At 35.8% G+C, this 6,630-nt stretch overlaps 1 long non-coding RNA gene across 1 annotated transcript; it reads right to left on the bottom strand.

Annotated features, from left to right (window-relative positions):
• Window positions 1-1,326: 1,326 nt before the first annotated feature.
• Window positions 1,327-5,413, bottom strand: LOC133569801 (uncharacterized). Its single transcript, XR_009809914.1, has 5 exons — window positions 5,354-5,413; window positions 4,896-4,997; window positions 4,768-4,822; window positions 2,582-2,725; window positions 1,327-2,392 (listed from the first exon to the last, which is right to left on the bottom strand). It is a non-coding gene; the product is annotated as an uncharacterized LOC133569801 (long non-coding RNA).
• Window positions 5,414-6,630: the final 1,217 nt, after the last annotated feature.

The raw sequence follows: 6,630 nt of genomic DNA, 5'->3' as shown, positions 1-6,630 counted from the left end.
TTTCTATCGCAACTGTTCAAGAAGTCGCAATAACGGTATGAAGTATTTTATTTGTTGTTGGTTAGCTTCAGAATAACAATGTTATTAAAAAGAATAAGAGACTTATTATACTCTAAAAATGTTGGTCTTACTTAAAAATGCACGCATTTAGTTGTATTCAGTGTTAAAAAAAAATATTATATGGCTCTCACGGAAATACTTTTTAAAATATTCGGCTTGTATGGCTCTCTCAGCCAAAAAGGTTCCCGACGCCTGCTTTAGAGGTATGTCACGCAAGTAAGTCAAAGTAGTCATCCAAATATTTACTTCAGTAAGTAAATATTCCGTGAAAAAAGTACTCAAATAGTGAGTAACCGTCTGTTTAGAGGTTTCTATCCATCGGTTCTCTCCAAACAGCTGGGATGTGCTGGCATCGTGTCACATATTTAAACTGCCGTCTTTGAGAACATCCTGACACTTACTAAACAAGTACCCATAGCAAAGCAAAATTGAAGATGAGATCTCATGTATGTCTATATATATCTCCTAGACATAAAAGAGCACTAATCGAGACCAAAGTAGATTTCTCATTCTTCTCAAATGTAGCTCCTGAGAAATAAGATCTCAAAGTTGTCTAACAGTTATCTCTTTTTCCAATTTCAACAAAGACCAAAATGAGAGATGAATGAGCTGGTCTCCAATATGTCTCAATAATGACTCAATGAGAGATACACATGGTTTTGTTTCTCACTACTCACTGTTTCAGTTCTCAGATGTCTCTTTGCTATTTCGGCAAAAAGACAATCAATGAGTATTGGTTTCAATATGTCTCAATGATGTCTCAGTGAGAGATATACTTGGTTTTGTCTCTCACTGCTCACTATTTGAGTTGTTATATACTCGTTTTCTGTCTTAGGAAAAATAATTTCAAAAATGCATTTTAATTGACACAGTTTAATTATACCTCAATCATACTCCGGTTTATCTCACGCCAACATTTGGAGAAAATAATTAATTCAGGCAATATGTATATATGGTCTGTAATCTAAATGGTTTATTTAAATAATTTTCTACTTAATTTGTTGATTTCTTATCCACACGCCATGTACAGTAACTCAGTGACTACAATTGTGAGATTTAAAACTGAACCCTAACGATACTGATATGATCACAAGACACTTTTTAAGAGCTTTCAACATTTGTGAACTTTCTAGAGCAGTGGTTCTCAAACTCTTTTAACAAAGTACCACTTCAGAAGACATTTGGCTCTCCAACTACCATCATAAGGACTAATATTAAAATACAGTAGCATAGTAGGCCTATGTATTCATTAAAAAAAGACAGTGGTTTTATTAAACAAGTAAATTTAATTAATTGGCCACTGAAATATTACACACAATGCAAAAACATAATCAACAATGATACTCCACATACAGTACATATTTACAGACTTTTACAGCATCCACGGCAACATCACATCAGTGTGTATTTTCAGAGCATTTATAACAATGATCAAAAAATTGATTTATGGCTTCTTAGGCCAGTTCAGTTCTTAATTATTTAAAACTTTTCAAGTGTGTTGGGGAAATGAACTGCAAACACAATGCCAAGCATAGATGTGAAGTCAAGGAAAACAACTTTACCCAATATGTCATCCAAGGATACTACTGTACTGGCAGAAGTTTCCAATAGGGGAATAACATGACTGCATGTCTCATATGTTACACTATCTTGCAGCAAAGAAAAACCTGCATGTTTAAATTCACGAACGAGGGCCCATTTGGCACATTATTGTGCTACGGTAAAAGAAGAAATCAATCTGTACATACTTTAAAAAAAAGGATGAGAATCTTTCTTCTGACACACTGGTCCCACAAAACAGAAATTTTATTTGTTTACTTTCTATTGGCCCAAAACAATTACTAGAGGATTCATGTAATATATTAAGCAATGATGCAGAGTGGGATAAAAAAAAGTTTTTGAACTTCTGCACACTGTTTAAGCAGTCTGTGTTCAGACTTTCGGGATAAAGCAACTTGAACATTTTGAGCATATCGCTAAGGGGCTTATCAGTGACTTTATGACAGTTTACATAACCCATGATGATCAGAAGGCACTCTGCCATGGTTTCTGATGCATTGTCATGTATTGGTTTGTCTGTTGTGTCTTTGAAATTTGACTCTTCTGCACACTCCTCACTCAAACAATCTTCAAATCCTTCATTAAACGTATGTCCGTCATTGTACATCCAATCCCCTATATCAGGGAGAGCTTCCTCAAATGATTGAGATAAATCATACTTAGCATCGATATGTAGTTCAGTTGTTAGGCCATCAGGAGAATCTGTGAGGGCTGTTCTGGAAAATGGTTTTCCATTGTCTTTGATAGTCAGAAGTAGAAATATTTTCATGTGCTGAAATTAAAATAGAATACAGATCATTAAAGGTTTTTTTATAACATTTTGTCAAAAGGCAAAACGTATAACATCTCAGCATATCGCTCACATTCTTACACTCAAAAGTCTGTCATATTTCAGCAGGATTTGCTTCGTGACAAAATTCACAACAAAACAATAGTCAGACACAGAAGACTGTGGGTGTACCTGGCAGGGAGGGAGAGGCTTGATGTTCCAGAGTGGTACATCCTGCATGGACACCTGAAGGTTGGATGTGTTCGATTTGAAGAGCAGTGTTTTGGGCTCCTCCAGGAGGCACCGCCTCCTTCAGTGTTATTCTGCTGCTATCCCCTGACACAAAGAAGAGGAACCAAAAAACTCAAAAGACTAAAATATATATTTTTTAAAAAGACAAAAACATGCAAAACAAGAGGCAAGTTGACATAAATTGAACACATTATACAAATCCAGCTAATGGAATGCATTTACTTTTTTCCCACATCTTGATCGCATTGTAGTTCATGTTAACATATCTTCTGTGTTTGTGGTAACACATAATCCACAGTATTAAATGTAACTCATCACAATACAACACACACTACTAAAACAAAGTTGTGGATGCTAATGCCAATCATTAGTAAATACACAGCATCAAACCAAACCTATGAGAAAGGATCTTGACGAGGGATGCAACATTATTGTAAATATTACCTTATTTTGGTTTCAAAATTCTCACAATAATGCCGTGATGTGTGACGCTATCAAACGAGAACTCCAGTGGGTGTGTTTTTTTCTGACAATATGAAGTGGGCTCATCTGAGAAGTAAACTCGATCTCCCATGATAACCCACGTAGTGTGGGACAACAAAGTTCAAACAGGGGACATTATATAGGGGCGAAAAAGTGGAAGTGTGCAGGAGTGACGGGAACGTTTGTGCTTCGGTGATCCGAGGAATTGTTGCTGTGAAATATTTCTGTGCCTATAACTGTCATGCTTGTTTAACCTTAAATAAAGTCTGCATACTGCAAGGTAAAGCTTGCCATGTTCATCCAGACCATTTCCAAGTCGACCCACAGCTGTTGCAGCTCACCAAAGGAAATGTGGACATGCACAAAATAAGAAATTTGCCGACACTTCACACCACAATGTCTACAATAAGTTAGGGAATATGAGTAATATATTAGAATGAGTTATATGTTAGAACCATTATTTGGAAAATATCATTGATGTGAAACCAAGACGTCAGCAAGGGACAATATCCATTTGTGAGGTATTTACATGATTAAACGTCAAATTATTAGTTAATTCTTAAGAATCAGTATTTTACAAACTAATACTAACATTTCCATTGCAAATTACAGTTTCTTAGGAAGTTAAAAGTAAAAAAACACTAAACTAAACAGCAGTGATGTAACAATACCAAAATGTCATATCACCGTTACTGTGACCAAAATGATCACTGTTTGCATTATAATTGCAGTATTGTTGAATGTGCTAAAAATGTAATCAAACCCACAATAATACCAAGTTATATTAAAAAAAAACATACCAGACACAGTATAGTTTCTTGGCTAAAGAAACATTATTGTTCTACATTGGTTACACTGCAAGTTTACTGTTGATGTCAGTTTAAAGACACATATTTGAAAGTTTTGTTTTTTGTTTGTCTTTGTGTGTTACTTGAAATTCTGGAATTCTGCACCATTCCTTTGCACCTAAAATACCTGTTTATAATAATAAATATGATTACAACATATGAACATTATGTTTGTGTTCAATTATAGTAAGTGTGTTTATCCTAAACATTCCTGCCACTTCATTTAACACCATCCATCCATCCATTTTCTACCGCTTATTCCCTTTGGGGTCGCGGGGGGCGCTGGTGCCTATCTCAGCTACAATCGGGCGTAAGGCAGTGTACACCCAGGACAAGTCGCCACCTCATCGCAGGGCCAACACAGATAGACAGACAATATTCACACTCACATTCACACACCAGGGACCATTTAGTGTTGCCAATCAACCTATCCCCAGGTGCATGTATTTGGACTTTGAAATTTTTGTAACAATATCTTATTGTGGCTTTAACACTGTGACGATATCATACCGTGAAATTTTGATATTGTTACATCCCTAATCATGACCTGATGTTACCTACCAGCCTTAACTTGAAGGTGAAAGGTTCAAAAAACATTAATTACACATGCTTAGATTACTTATATTTCAAGTTTCATTCTTCATACATGCTACTGTAATCAGGGTAAAAGAGAGCAATATTTCCATGCTTGTTCCTGACAAACTGTGGACAGCTTTTTATCCTTCTATCTGGTCTGTAAATCTCAATCAGAACTAATTCACTTAAACAAAGAACACGCATATACATGTAACTTACTTAGCCATTGCTCATCAGTCTCCACATTCACATAGGTGGTTGCAGGACGGGATGACTGCAGCAAGAAAAATAAAATATCATATATCTGCTGCCAGTTTAATGCACCACAACTATGCCAGTCTACTTACCAGCTTTACAGTCCTTCTTGATCATTTATTTGAGTCGACTTCTTTACCAGTTCTTCTCCATCGTTTTCCAGGTTTTCATTTTGTCATTTCGATACTCCAATACTATGTAAATACAGACAAAGGTTGCTGGAATATACAGTGGAACTTCTTGTAAATGTAAAACTCTATATTATGTTGAAGCAGTGTATGTTCAGTAATTTACATTGTTCAACTTCAAATGTTCTCTGAACATTTACTTCTATCATTGCTATTTCACTATGGGATGTATGAAGTGTAGTTTATCACTTGAGATGCACGTAACTTTCATAGCTTCTAGCAAGGTGGTTGTGCCGTTGAATGCGGCATTTATAGCTATATTTCCGTAAATCTGTGACGTTACAGTAGTTTAATACATACTAACTCGTGTATGTTAAAGTAATTTAAATACCAAAAAAAAAACAATAAATGGTATTACTTACTTGCAGTTGTTATTCCTTCAGTGCCGAATTGTTTCTTCAAGTCACATCCGCCCACTAAATGCGCATGCGTGTTTTTCAGGTAGAGCAAATATGATTGGACAGATTCATGGGGCGCCCTGCCAAATCTCGCGAGAGTGTCGTTGAGATCCACATCTCAGAATTTAGATAAAGTTGATTTTCTCCTTATATGACCATCTGAAAATAGCCATTTTTGGCTATGAGTAACTTTCAAAGGAAGGCAATTTAGAACATTTACGCTTTCTATCAGACGGCGGCGGACATGACGCGTTGTTTGCCGTCAGTTAACGTCAGAAGAAGAAGAGGCGGGGAAACAGTAGGTGGCGTAACATTTGAACGTTGTCTGTGCGCCTACCTTAAACTAAAATGTGGAAGAAGAAGAAAGAGAAGAAAAAGCGGGAAAGTTTTTGGAAACGAAGGTCGCAACGCTTGCGACATGAGACTTGCATAGGTAAGTATGCTAATATTTTTTAGTTGGTCAACCATGTAATGTTGTGAAATGAAAATATTTAACTGTTGTGACAACGGAGTGATCCTTTAGCAGGCTGCGGTAACGATAATGGCGTCTGCCCAACAAGTAATGTTAGCATACATAATGACCTTCACAATTGGATTCCACAGTGCATATTAATTTGGAGGGCTTAACTTAAAAATGTTTTATAATACTGTTGTAGATAAAGTGACAATTGACAAAGGAGGTCTGGGTTGAATTTTATTTGTAAGGCTGGCTATTTGCAATAAATAAGAGATTACATCCAAAAGTATTAAATTATTCACAAATTTGCCCTGGCATTTTGAAAGCAGCAGTATATTTGCTTACTTGGTGGCAGTGGCTGAGTATGTTTTGAATCATGCTATCGATTGTATAAACTGCATATATTTGGGAAAATAAAGTAGGTATGTGTGTAAAATGTTAAATATTCATTAAATGGTATTATCAGACAGGTCTTGTTAAGACTAGCAACATGATAAAAGAATAGTTTTCCTGTGATACATGTTTAAAAACTTATGATTGTTTTAACCTGGTCAAAATGCACTAATTATGGTCAACCTCTTCAATACAAAGTCATTGGGGCTCGAGATTATTTTCAAGACATTTTTGTTAAAAATACTTTAACTTTCCTAATATGTACCCCATTATAAAAAGGTGCCGTCAAGCCCACCGCAGCTCAAAATAGATACGAATTAAAATGTCTGGGTCAAGATTCTTTTTTTACTATAGCCAGAACGATCATAAAATATCATTTTGTTTACTTGTT

This window comes from Nerophis ophidion, linkage group LG02, assembly GCF_033978795.1.
Source record: "Nerophis ophidion isolate RoL-2023_Sa linkage group LG02, RoL_Noph_v1.0, whole genome shotgun sequence".
In the NCBI taxonomy this organism is placed as follows: domain Eukaryota; kingdom Metazoa; phylum Chordata; class Actinopteri; order Syngnathiformes; family Syngnathidae; genus Nerophis; species Nerophis ophidion.
The sequence above is the reverse complement of the archived record's forward strand: the minus strand, read 5'-3'. Positions and strand labels throughout refer to the sequence as shown.